This window comes from Leuresthes tenuis, unplaced genomic scaffold (genome assembly GCF_036924035.1).
Source record: "Leuresthes tenuis unplaced genomic scaffold, fLeuTen1.0.hap1 SCAF_6, whole genome shotgun sequence".
Lineage (NCBI taxonomy): Eukaryota > Metazoa > Chordata > Actinopteri > Atheriniformes > Atherinopsidae > Leuresthes > Leuresthes tenuis.
In genome coordinates, this window is record NW_027325360.1 from 37,697,344 (window position 1) to 37,711,957 (window position 14,614).

At 42.7% G+C, this 14,614-nt stretch overlaps 1 long non-coding RNA gene across 1 annotated transcript; it reads left to right on the forward strand.

Annotated features, from left to right (window-relative positions):
- The first annotated feature begins 11,512 nt into the window (after window positions 1-11,512).
- On the forward strand, window positions 11,513-14,259 carry LOC140309237 (uncharacterized). Its single transcript, XR_011916364.1, has 3 exons — window positions 11,513-11,585; window positions 13,781-13,889; window positions 14,207-14,259. It is a non-coding gene; the product is annotated as an uncharacterized lncRNA (long non-coding RNA).
- The last annotated feature ends 355 nt before the right edge of the window (window positions 14,260-14,614 follow it).

Genomic DNA, 14,614 nt, shown 5'->3' on the forward strand with positions numbered 1-14,614 from the left:
ATCCAAGGTTCGACAATCGGTCGGAGCCTCCTCTTCAACACCCTAGAGTAAACTTTCCCAGGGAGGCTGCGTAGTGTAATCCCTCAACAAATAAACATTTTTTAATACAAATTAATCTAATTCTTTTCCATTTGAATATTTTTCAACATTAATTTATGCATCAAACTATGAAATGATTTACTCATGACGTTGCCCCTGTGGAGTTTACAGTGTGGATTATACAGGATGAACATAAAAAAACAGGTGAGCAGATTCAGCCAGCTCCTTCTACTACGAACAGGTAGTAAAGTACCTTTAAGGCACCTTTAAAGTAAGTAAACTGTGAACCTGTAGCTTTCGAAGTAATATTAACACATTTCAAACTAAAAGCTTTTTCAAAGTAAAGCCACATTCAAATGTATGCCGTAAAGGCCACACACTCCCTGCCTGACCTCTGTGGGGTCACTAACCAACCATCCCATGAACTAAGTGGGTCTCTGAACCTCAATCTTTAACAAGAAGTATGACAACTACAGAGACTGGTCTTTGAATATCCTTGATCTGTGGTCTTTAATTCCACCTTTTTCACTCTTCCATCTCCTCCAGGGAAAGTCTTTGTGATCATAGCTATGGGCCAGTTGTTGCGGGCGGCTTGAATGTCTTTGAGAAGCACAATGTCTTCTACCTGCAGGTTTTGGTGTGACGTGGTCCATTTCCTTTGGAAAGTTGACAAGCACTCACGACTCCAACATGACCAGAATTTGTGAGATCAGAGCCTGTACTTGTCTCCACTGCTTGGTGAGGAGGTCTTTGTTTGTAAAGTCTCTTGGTGGAGGTGGGACTCCAACTTTCTGGGTCAAAAGCATTGCTGGTGACAGAAGGAATGGATCCCATGCATCATTTGAAACTGGGATTAGTGGCCTTGCGTTGATAATGGCTGACATTTCTGCCATTAGCGTGCACAAAACCTCATGGGTTCAACAGGTGTGCTGTTCACGGAGCATTGAGTCCAAGATTCTTCTGGTCACCCCGATCAGACATTCCGAAAAACCACCCATATGTGAGGCGTGTGGGGGGTTGAAATTCCATGATCATCCTTCGGTAGGACTGTTGGGTTCTTCTCTCCAATATCCAGGTTAGAATCTTTTAGTCGACCTCCAAGACAGATGAGACTGTTCTGCAAGATTGGACTGAGGCAATGTACACTGATGCTTAGAGGGACTGGCTTGTTTGTCGTCAAAGCTTCAAACCCTTTTGGGAATGCTCTCTGTGATGTTGACTTTCTTTGCTTCGGACAGTTCTTCTGGAGTGCGAGGCAGATCACACTTATGCCACCCTTTACACTTGCCCATACTGCTGGAGAGATTGTGGGACTTTGCAATGTGAATTCAGAGTGCTATAGCTCGGACAAGAGTATTGAAGCTGGAGAACCTTTGGAAGCGTTCTGTGTTGAGGCTTTTCTCTTGAAGCTTCGTAGCATAGCTCCTCACTTGTGGACGGACATCTATATCTAGCTCTGGTTTGACTAAGTCAAAAGACTGAACTGGTTCTTTTTTTTGTTGAGCAGTAAGTCGGGTCCTGTAAACCATGTTGTCTGTGTCAGGAGTGAAGCAGGAACAGACCTTGATGCATGGTCAGCAGGATTATCCTCTGTGTGCACATAGTGCCATTGTTCAGGCCTTGTGGTGTGGCGAATGCACTGAACTCTTTTATGGACGTAGACATAGAAGCATCTGGATTCATTATAGATATAGCCCAGAACCACTTGCTGTTTGTGTAGAACTTTGTGAACTCTACAATCAAATCCAGTTCCTCATGAATTAAGTCTAGGACTGCTGCACAAAGTTCAAGCCTTGGGTTAGTTGGCTCAGACTGAGGTGCGAGTTTGGACTTCCCCATAATGAATCCAATGTGAGTTTCCCGATCTTCTTGTACAGCGTTCAGGTACGCCACAGCACCGACGGCTTTGGTAAATGCATCAGAAAACACACAGAGCTCTAAATGCATTGCTTTGGCTAGAGAAGCTGCTGTGTATGTACGTGGTACATGCCAATGTCTCAGTTCCTGAAGTGAGTCTTAACAGGCCTCTCACTTACTGAGCTTATCTTTAGGTGACGGTGTGTCCCAGTCAGACAGCTCAGCTGTCAGTTCTCAAAAGAGGGTTCTTCCTTGGATTGAGATTTGGGCCAGAAAACCCAAGGGGTGGAAAACACTGTTCACCATGGATAGGACACCACAACGAGTAAATGGCTTGATGTGGTTTTCCATGGAGAAGGTGAATGTGTTGCTTGTTATCTCCCACAGGAGACCCAGACTGCGTTGAGAAGGTGCAGCATCTCTACTGTAATCCACATCCTCCACAATTGTTGCACAGTCCTCAGACGAGAAAGCTTCCAAGACTGCTTGGCTATTGGAAACAAACTTGAGGTTTGATTCAGCAAGTGAGTCTGTGTTCTGCGTAACCAGTCTATGGCTTCACCTTCCGTTCAGTACAGAACGAGGCTATCATCCATGTAAAAGTGGCGCTCCACAAAGTTAACTGTGTCAGTTCCATGTTCTAGTGCACCCTCTCTGATAGCTCTTCTGAGTCCATAGGTAGTCACAGCAGGGGATGGGCTAAAAATATGAACCTTCATCCTGTAGTCTATGATTTATTTTGTTATGTCATTGTCCTTGTACCACAGGAATCTTAGATAGTTCCTGTGGTCCTGTCTCAGCAAGAAGCAGTGAAACATCTATTGTACATCTGCCAGGATAGCAACCTTTTACTTCCAGAAACCGCATCAGAACTCCAAGAAGAGTGTTGTTCAGATCCGGGCCTGTGAGGAGCACATCGTTGAGAGAAACCCCTAGGTGTTTGGCACTTGAATCAAACACCACCCGGATTTGGCCTCGTTTTTGTGGGTGGATTACCCCGAATGTTGGCAGGTACCAGCATCCTTCACTCTCTCCCAATGATGGTGCTACCTCTGCATGATCACTCTCCAATATTTTTCCCATGAAGGCCACATATTGCTGTCGCATCTCTGGTCTTTTATTCAGGCTGCATTGGAGTGATGTGAAGTTTGTCTGCTTGTTCGCAGTTGTTGGGAAAGTGTTGCCTTGGATGCCTAAATGGGAGTGGAGTAACCCAACTATAAGATGCATTTCTGTAGACTTCTTTGTCCATCAGTTTAAAAAAAAATGTCACTTTAGATCAAAGATGCCAGCTTATTGTCACATTCAGTGTGATTGAAAACAGTTTGTCCTAATATTTCTTCTGCAGCTTTATTAAACTCTAAGATCCTACTATTTGTCATTGTACCATGATGAATCTTTTCTTTGATGTGCAAGACGTTTGTACAGCGTTGGAGGAGTGAGGATCGACCATTTTCAAGTCTTAAAAGTGTTGACTGTTGACTTGTGTGCGCTTCCCAAGCAGACTTCCCCAACTAGCACCCATCCTAGGTCCAGGCGCTGTGCAAATGGTGCATTGTGGGGTCTGTTAACCCGCTCCCTAATTTTGTGCACTCTTATTATATTTCTGCCAAGTTACAGGAGGACCTCTGCATTAGGGTCAACCTCTCAAATGTGTTCTACTACCTTGACAAGATGAGGATGATGTTGAGCTGCATTTGGAGTTAGGATCTCAGACCGATTATCAAGTATATCACTCAATGAGTGGTGGCAGAGGGATAGTGACCCTCCCATTGAGTGACTCAACCACCAAGTCTTCAGCTCTGCGCCCAGATGCCTCCACTATGACAGGACAAGTTTTCAGATAATAAAAGTATTGTTTGCACTCTATATTGAAAAGCGTTAGCAAACTGAACCTTGCTAGTGACCAATTGTTTTGGTAATCCAGGATGATGTAGGACTAATAGCTTTGTCTGGTTGACCTTTGGGACATACTTTCGCAAGGCAAATCTTGGAGCATGACCAGCCAACTTGTCCTGTGCCCCAAACCTCAGTGCAGTTTGAGTTAACAACTGCTTTGATGGTGTTGCCTTCTTCTCCCTCCCCGTCATGGTGTGGTGAAGTGGTGGAAACCTTAAATTGAGATGCAGGACAAGGATGCATGGCAGAGTCATGATAGGTGCTATCACACTCCATCTACTAAACTGAATCATGACAGTCCTTAGCAAGTGACTAATCAAGCCACAGCACTTAAAGCAGATTCCTCTTTCTTTGAGAAAGGTCTTTCTTTCCTCTAGGCTCTAAAAGCTTTGCACCGTTTGAGGGGATGTGACTTGCCATGTATTGGAAAGTTTTTGTTTGGATCGCTGACACCTTTCACAAGACTGTTTGTGGCTGAGTTTGTTGAGGCAATGGTGGAAATTGTCCTCCATTTTCTTCTTTATGTTTTGATCCAGCCGAAATCCATTTTTCTTGAAGCTCATAGGGTAGTCTTGCAAATTTGGGTTCAATGCCGCGTGTAGTATCCAGGTAAGATAGAGCAGGGAGGTAGCCATCCTCCTTGGTACACTGTACTTCCATTAGCAAATCTGCTAGTTCCGGTAGCTTCATGTGTTCCTTTCCTGAAACTCTTGAAACTTCCTGAAAAAATTGTCTAGTTGGTCAAAAAGAGACTTTTCGATTATTTCAGGTGCTGCATAATATTCTTGGAGGCGTTCCCAGGCCTTTGTGAGTGCCATAACTGGGTTTGTTATGTGTACTGACTGTATACCTTTGACGTGGTTGCTGGATTCGCTACCAAGCCATTTTGTCATTAGGTCCAACTCCTCAGTGGCTGTGAGGCTTAGCCCTTTGTGTGCCATTGATGTATGATGACTGCCAAGCACGATAGTGTTCAGGCTTATCATCAAACTGATATAATCTTGAATTCACCAGGTCGCACCAGGCCAAGTACTGTGCCAGGTATTCAGTTGTAGGTGCACTGTGGGAAGCTGTTAGCATGGACTGGGTGTAGGCTTGTGCAGACTTGTTCAATTTGGAATGACATGTTTTTAAATCTCTTTGTTGGTCAGGTTCTACATGCGAACGATGGTGCTAACCACCACACCACCGTGCAGCCCATAGTCAAAGTTGTCATTGGCTAATGTAGGGCATTCATGCAGATGGCTCTATCCTTAAGGGTGAGCCCAGCCATCCTTTGGAGAAAGCTCAGTTTTGTCACTTTTATTCCAAATATAAATTTTTCGATTAATATTTACAGCTTGTGATCATAGTTGAAGGTTGGAACATACATTATATTGCCAAACGTATTCACTCACCCATACAAATAAATTAATTCCAATCACTTGGCCACAGGTGTATAAATTAAAGATCCTAGGCATGCAGACTGCTTCTACAAACATTTGTGAAAGAATGGGTTGCTCTCAGGAGCTTAGTGAATTCAAGAATGGCACCGTGATAGGATGCCACCTGTGCAAGTCCAGTTGTGAAATTTCATTACTAAATATTTCACAGTCAACTGTCAGTGGTATCATAACAAAGTGAAAGCGATTGGGAACGACAGCAACTCAGCCACAAAGTGGTAGGCCACGTAAAATGACCGAGAGGAGTCAACGGATGCTGAGGGGCATAGTGCGTAGAGGTTGCCAACTTTCTGCATCGCTACAGATCTCCAAACTTCATGTGGCCTTGAGATTGGCTCAAGAACAGTGCATAGAGAGCTTCATGAAATGGGTTTCCATGGCCGAGCAGCTGCATCTAAACATTACATCACCAATGCAATGCAAAGTGTTGGATGCAGTGGTGTAAAGCATGCCACCACTGGACTTTAGAGCAGTGGAAACGTGTTCTCTAGAGTGATGAATCATGCTTCTCCATCTGGCAATCTGATGGACGAGTCTGGGCTTGGTGGTTGCCAGGAGAACGGTACTTGTCTTATTGAATTGTGCCAATTGTAAAGTTGGGTGGAGTGGGGATTATGGTGTGGGGTTGTTTTTCAGGAGCTGAGCTTGGCCCCTTACTTCCAGTGAAAGGAACTCTCAGTACTTCAGCATACCAAGAGATTTTGAACAATTTCATGCTCCCAACTTTGTGGAAACAGTTGGGGATAGCCCCTTCCTGTTCCAACATGACTGGGCACCAGTGCACAAAGCAAGGTCCATAAAAACATGGATGAGCAAGTTTGGTGTGGAAGAACTTGACTGGCCTACAGAGAGTTCTGACCTCAACCTGATAGAACACCTTTGGGATGAATTGGGGGCGTGTCATACTAAACCCTATGGATTAAGAAAGGGATGTCACTTAGGTTCATATATGTGTAAAGGCAGATGAGCAAATACTTTTGTCAGTATAGTGTATATGGACTATCAAGTTAATTGTGACTTATAAATCAGACTGGTACACCAATGCAAGTCATTCCCAACCATTTGAGTGTGGTCCAAAATTTTCCAGTTGAGGACAATGACCTCCTATATTGAGGTGATACTTTTCACTTCCCACCTTTTTAACGCTCTGCAGAAATCCATCCTAGTGGATGCTAGATGTCTCTACTCAATGAGTCTTATAGGACCACATAATTTGTGTTGGGGATGTCACAGACTGAAAATTAATCTGTGGATTAAACTGGACTTTACTCTGAAAGTCCAAGTCTAGTCCCCAACAGGTACCCACACCCTCTTGTTCTACTCAGTAAAACCCCTCAGAGACTGCAGTCTCTCTCTTTTTCTGCCAGACCTCTGAGGATAGAGGTCATACAGCTCCTTGCCCTCCTCCATGCCTCTCTCCATGGGGCGGGACAACAAAGGCATGCTAACCTCAATTTGCTCTCACAGCCTACAGGATCAGGGCGGCCTGCATTTTGCCCTCTCACTCTCTGGGCCCGTCCACACGAGTACGTAGCCTCACCCAATACGCTGTCATTTTGTAAAAAGTCTCCATAAACACTGCATCATTTCCAGAAATATGTGCGTCCACACGGATTCACTGGAAACTACCCAAAACGCTGTAGTACATATGCCAGGCCTGTATGTGGTTCTGTGACGTTGCCACACCAATACACTAAAACCGGAAGAGAAGCCATGGAGTATGTAAAGGCATAGACATATAAAGAATTTTTGTAATGTCTATGTATAAAGGTAGTACAAGCCTGTAGTCCGCCATCATACCTCACTGGTCGGTCTTTCAAAGTATCCTGGCTTGGTCACACTTCTGCAGCACACCACCTCACCACAGGGGTCCCCCAAGGTTCAGTACTGGGACCTCCTCTCTTTGCCATATACACCAACTCACTGGGACAGATCATCTGATCACATGGCTTCTCATACCAATGTTATGCTGATGATACCCAGCTCTATCTGTCATTCCCACCTGGCGACCACACGGTCTCAGCACGAATCTCAGACTGTCTCTTTGACATATCAACATGGATGAAAGCCCATCACCTCCAGCTTAACCTCCCAAAAACTGAACTGCTTGTCTTCCCAGCCAAACCAACCATACAACACAGCATCTGCATCCAAATTTTGAATCCCTATCTCTTGCTCCATCAAAGGTTGCTAGAAACTTGGGTGTCATGATTGATGACCAACTAACCTTCAAAGATCACGTTACCTCGGTTGCTCGTTCATGTTGCTTTGCATTACTAAACATAAGAAAGATCAGACCATACCTAACCCAACATGCCACCCAACTCCTGGTGCAGGCCATGGTCATCTCCCGCCTTGACTACTGCAATGCTCTCCTAACTGGTCTCCCAGCCTGTACTATGAAACCTCTGCAGATGGTCCAGAACGCGGCAGCGCGTCTGGTCTTCGATCAGCCTGAAAGAACACACGTCACCCCTCTGTTCATTGAACTCCACTGGCTACCCTTAGCCGCCCACATCAAATTCAAGTCACTGATGTTAGCCTACAAAGTGCTTAATGTAACGGCTCCCATCTACTTGAATGCTCTTGCAAAGGCTTATGTCACAACTCGGTCCCTCCGTTCGTCCCAGGATTGTCGTCTAGCAGTGCCTACACCACGCCTAAGACAATCCAAGCTCTTTTCATGTGTCGTCCGACGATGGTGGAATGACCTACCGAGCGCTACCAGAACAGGGGCGCCCCTGTCTATCTTCAGGAAACTCTTGAAAACCCAGCTCTTCAGAGAGCATCTCCTATCTTAGCACTTACCTTGTACTTCCCTACCCCCTCTATCTTTGTACTTTATCTTTCTGCACTTCCTTCTATGCCTGCACCCTATCTCTACTCTGTCACCTCTGACAGAGTCGGACTCCTGGGTTCCTTCTATGTAGTTTATTGTTAGCTTTTTATATAGCTTGCTATTTCTTCATTTGTAAGTCGCTTTGGATAAAAGCGTCTGCTAAATACATAAACAACATAAACATTGTTGTTGTTATGACCATAGATATTATAAAGTTTGAAAAAATACAAGTACAATGGACTTTTAAGTTTTATTCTTTATATGTCTATGGTTATGACGCGTCTAGCGATGGCGGCTTAGGTTAATGCTTAGAGAGGCGGTGCTGATGCGTCATCGTTTCTGAAAAAATCCGCATTTGCCATCCACAAGACTCTGGGCTATCCGGCGTTTTAGGATTAATCCACTCTGGGAACCTTTTTAAAAAAAATAGCGGTTTCACACTTCGAAAAAGCCGGATCCGTCTGGACTCGAGGCCGAAACAATAAAGTATTTATGCGGATTCGACAAAAACGTTCTCGTGTGGACGTGCCATCTGTCTCTCTCCCCTCCAGCACACAAAGCCTGCATGGACTCCTTCTCAGCTTAGCAAGCTAAGGTGAATGTGCAGTCCACAGACAGATGACCCTGGACCCTTGAGCGCTAACTCTAGGGTCACAGGAATAGAAGAAGCGACCATAATCCTTCTTCTAGAGAGCACAAGGGATTCACACCAAAGACTGGACTTTAACTGGACTCAGGAGCATCTCCACCCCTTTTTCCTCAAAGACAGAACATCTCCAAGGTGGTAACCAAAACTGGACACCCAGGCAGGGATTTGTACATCCCGCCCTCCATGGTCTTTCTGTCGTGGTGGCATTCCCTTTCATATGCTGACAAATGTGCTTTCACAGACAAAGAGACCAGAGGTCCCCAGGCAACATGTGCTACACATTCCCATTGTTGTAGTTTCTCTGGCTAACACATGTCTTACTGAGCATGTGGTCACAGCTGCCATCTTGTGCCCTCACCATCATATGATCACACATACAGACTGATGGTCTTTCTTCCATTGCTTATTTATTTAGTACATAGTATTAGCTTAGTTGACAATAGTAATTATTAATGAAATTACCATTGATTTAATCATAATCATTTAATCATTCAACTTTAATAAATTTTGTTGTACTACTTCAAAGGTAAAGTTCTGGCTTTCATCAGTGGTACCTTGTAGGAAATAACTTTTGTTGATCATTTTAATAAATATTAGTTTTTAAATATTAGTTTAAGATCAGGCCGTACCTAACCCAACACGCCACCCAGCTCCTAGTGCAGTCTATGGTCATCTCCTGCTTTGACTACTACAGCGCCATCCTAAATGAAATGAAATTTCCTAACTTCCATACAGTGTTACACATCTATTACATAATGGTGCTTATTAAAATGCTTGTAAATTATTCTGCAATAGGTATGCCTTAGGAGAGTCTGAAACGTAAAAGAAAAAAATTAGAAGAGATAGTTCAGGTTACCGTATTGGGGTGGGGGTGTGTGTGTGTGTGTGGGGGGGGGGGGGGGGGGGGGGAGCAAAGATGAGGCGCCCCAGAACTCTAAGCCTATAGTAGCTTAACTATGGGATGTTTCAGGATCACCTGAGCCATCCATAACTATAAGCTTTATCAAAAAGTAAAGTTTTAAGCCTAGTCTTGAGAGTGGAAAGGATGTCTGCTTCCCGGACATTTACTGGCAGCTTATTCCACAGAGAGGGGCCTGATAACTGAAGGCTCTGCCTCCCATTCTACTTTTAGAAACTCTGGGAACAACAAGTAAACCTGCAGTTTGGGAGCGAAGTGCTCTGTTAGGAAAATATCTTACAATGAGATCTTTAAGATATGATGGAGCTCGGTCATTAAGAGCTTTATATGTGAGGAGAAGAATCTTCAATTATATTCTGAATTTAACAGGGAGCCAATGAAGAGAAGCTTAAACTGGAGAAACATGATCTCTCCTGTTAGTTCTCATCAGAACTCTGACTGCAGCATTTTGGATCAGCTGGAGGCTTTTCAGAGAATATGTGGGACAGCCCAATGATAAAGAATTACAGTAGCCCAGTCTTGAAGTAACAAATGCATGAACTAGTTTCTCTGCATCACCCTGAGACAGGATGTTCCTGATTTTTGTAATATTACGAAGATGAAAGAAGGCAGTCCTAGAAACCAGTTTTATATGCGAGTCAAATGATAAATTCTAGTCAAAAATAACTCCAAGGTTCCTCACTGTAGACCTAGAAGCCAAGGAAATACCATCTAGAATAACTATATAACTAGACAATTTCTCCCTGAAGCGCTCCGGTCCAAAGAGAACAACTTCAGTTTTGTCTGAATTTAGAAACAGACAGTTCTGAGTCATCCAGGTCTTTATGTCTTTAAGACACGCTTGTAGTCTGACCAACCTATTGATTTCATCTGGTTTCATAGATAAGTACAGCTGAACTCCATGACTTACTCTGGTGTGTGAGGAAGATTCTTCATTTACAAGAACAAACTGGAATCTATCAAATAAATATGACTTAAACCAGTCTAATGCAGTTCCCTAAATCCCAATAACATGTTCAACTCTCTATAACAGAATGCTGTGATCGACTGTATGAAATGCAGCACTGAGATCCAACAGGACAAGCACAGACATAAGTCCGCTATTAGAGGCTATGAGGAGATCATTGGTAACTTTCACCAGTGCTGTTTCTGTGCTACAATGCACTCTGAATCCTGACTGAAAAAAAGGAGATTGTATATAGGTCAATGATTAGCCAACACTTCTGAATCAAGAGTAGGTTTTTTTAAGTAAAGGTTTAATTACAGTAACCTTAAAAGTCTGAGGTACATATCCTGTCGACAAAGACAGATTGATCAAATCCAATATGGAAGTGTCAGTTAAGGGGAAAACCTCCTTGAACAGTCTGGTTGGGATTGGGTCTAACATACAAGTTGATGGTTTAGAAGAGACTATTGCTGTTGTTAGCTCAGAGAGCTGAACCGGACAGAAGCCGTCAAAAAACAAATCAGGTTCTAAAGAAACTTCTAAAGCTGCTGTATCTTATGATGCATCAGTGACAATAGTGGGAAGTATTCCATTAATCTTCTCTCTGATAGAAACCATTTTTGCAGTTCATTTGATTGGTTATTAAGCCCTTGCGCAGCAGGACTGTTCGAGGGGCTTAATTTCATTGACTGCTTCCGCTAGCCAGTATCAAATCTACAGGTAGATACGCTAGCTACTTGAGTTGTGTGTTTTCCAGTAAAGTTCACATCGAGTAGCGCGTAAATGTTGCCTGGGACAAGAAAATGACTCCTCGCCATTTCTTCAGACTTGGAGGACATCAACGAGATAAGTATTGATGTGAGTGGACGACGGAAAACTGAAACTCTCACATGTGGGTCTTCTCTGCAAAACCATGAAAGACGGCACCTCATTGGAGCCAGTGGCAGAGCCTGCAGTCCCAAGACTACGGGTATCACATCGGATGATATGTGGAAGTAAGTTGATACTCGTTTTTTGGCCCTTAAATTTTTTCTGTTGTTAAAGATGCCGCGTTACTTGAGTTTAGATTCACTGGCAGTGACTTTCTGTGAAACTGCAGTTACTTTACTTGCAACTGAGAGGCTAACCGCTAGACTTGGTCCCATAGTGGACTCTGCTTAGTTGGGGGGTACAACACTATTCCAGAACAAGTTTTTTACTAAGTAAATATTATTTTCCCCTCACCGCCAGAAGCGGTGCTGCATCAAGCCGGAACAACCAACAACAAAAACTTCTGATATTCCACATAACAGCAAAAGACGGAGCTGTATCATATCGTAGTGGTCTGTTGATCATATCTCTATCAGAACTTTTACGGAGTTCTTCCACATTTGATTTTAATATTTAAAATTAAATTAAGATTGGTTTAACTCCCTGAGACCCTAGCTTTTTGTTTGTGCACTTTTATTTTTTTCATGATGTTTGAAAAGAGTGTGGGCATAATAACTACGTCAATAAATTTTTCCTTGGTACATGAAGTAGTTTCTGAGAAAAAATATGTCCTCATATGTGGACAATGGGTGAGTGTTAATAGATAAAAGTAGAAAGTTATCATTGTGTAACAAAGTGTGAGGCTCCTGTTTGCTTCCACAAAAAGACTAACACTAAGTATGAAATGCAACATAACAGTTAACTGTTGATTGCAGGTTCAATTCAATTCAGTTCAATTTTATTTATATAGCGCCAACTTACAACAATTGTCATCTCAAGGCACTTAAATAATTCAATTCAATTCAATTCAATTTTATTAATATAGCGCCAGATTACAAACAATTGTCATCTCAAGACACTTAAGTAATATAGTCCAATTCAAGCCAATTGGAATTCAATTAATTGTAATCATAATCCAATTAATTAATATAGAGCCAATTCAAAAATAATATCCTAGCTAAGGAAACCAACAGATTGCACCGAAACTTGTCTTCAGTCCAATCTCCCATCCTGAGCGTGCCTGTGGCGACTGTGGAAAGGAAAGACTTCAGGAACGACTGGCAGAACCAGGAAGGGTGGCCATCCGCCTCGACCAGCTGGGGTTTGAGAAGACAGAAAAGAGGGAAAAGAGGGGCGAAAAACACCATAACGCCATTCAAAGGATATCTGTTGGAAAAGGGAAACAAGTTAATAACCACAATAATGTCACATGTACATAATATCATTTGAGAAATTAAACGGGGGGAAAAAAGAGAGCAAAGTGAGGAAAGGTGTGACAGATGAGGTCCCCCAGCAGTCTAAGCCTATAGCAGCTTAACTATGGGATGTTTCAGGATCACCTGAGCCATCCCTAACTATAAGCTTTATCAAAGAGGAAAGTTTTCAGCCTAATCTTAAAAGTGGAAAGGGTGTCTGCTTCCCGGACATTTACTGGCAGCTTATTCCACAAGAGAGGGGCCTGATAACTGAAGGCTCTACCTCCCATTCTACTTTTAGAAACTCTGGGAACCACAAGGAAACCTGCAGTTTGGGAGCGAAGTGCTCTGTTAGGAAAATATCTTACAATGAGATCTTTAAGATATGATGGAGCTCGGTCATTAAGAGCTTTATATGTGAGAAGAAGAATCTTAAATTCTATTCTGAATTTAACAGGGAGCCAATGAAGAGAAGCTAAAACTGGAGAAACATGATCTCTCCTGTTAGTTCTAATCAGAACTCTGGCTGCAGCATTTTGGATCAGCTGGAGGCTTTTCAGAGAATATGTGGGACAGCCCAATAATAAGGAATTACAGTAGTTCAACCCTGAAGTAACAAATGCATGAACTAGTTTCTCTGCATCACCCTGAGACAGGATGCTCCTGATTTTAGCAATATTACGAAGGCAGTCCTAGAAACCAGTTTTATAAAATAAATTCCCTGGTCAAAAATAACTCCAAGGTTCCTCACTGTAGAACTAGAAGCCAAGGAAATATCATCTACAGTAATATATATATATATAATTGTCTAGTTTTATATATATATATATATATATATATAACTAGACAATTTCTCCCTGAAGCGCTCAGGTCCAAAGAGAATGTTTAGGAAAACATTGTGGTCCGCACTACACATGACTTTCCTACACTCCTTTTCATTACAAATATTTCTCTCTCCAAAGAAAGTATGACAATTGATTGAAAAGGTATGTCACATACTGATATGTCACTTTTTGTGTTCATAGGAACCTGCAACAGATACTTCGAGAACATCAAGTTGATTCTAAGTTGACTAAGGACAACAAAATGGAAGTGGATCAGAGGGCCAAAGCTCTCAACAACAGTAGGCATAAGGTGAGTTGAGTAACTTATGGATTGTTGACATGTTTTTTTAAAGATTGTTAGAATGAAAAAGAGATCTGTGATTTGCTTTTGTGTCACATTACAGTGTTGTAGATAGTCTGCAGTGTTATCTCTGGATACAATAACTGAAATATGTTGTATGAACTGTGCATAAAGATATAGTTTCTGGCAATGTAGAAGAGATGAAAACATGAAAACACGTTTTAATGTGTTCGTTTATTTAATGTATGCATTTAAAGAGTGTTCTCATTGACCTATGGCTGTCATCATTATCAAAAGTAATATCTAACAAATGTTTTCTGTTTTAGCTTTTAAGTTTGCAGCGATCTGTTGCATGCTCCATTTTAACTGATGAGGAGTGAGGAGTACAGATGCCTTGAAGCGGTAAATGGACTTGTACTTGTATAGCGCTTTTCTAGTCTAACTGACCACTCAAAGCGCTTCACTACATGCCGCATTCACCCCACTCACACACACTCATACAGCACGTCTTAAGATACATAACTACGTGCTTTTTTAATCATTCATACCCCAATGGATACACTGGGAGGCAACGTGGGGTTCAGTGTCTTGCCCAAGGACTCTTCGACATGTAGCCTGGGGACGCCAGAGTCGAACCACCGACCTTCCGATTGGTGGGCGACTGCTCTTCCTCCTGAGGAAGGCGCCCAAGCAGTGCTTGCATGCCTGATAAACAATGAGCAGACAGACACTGA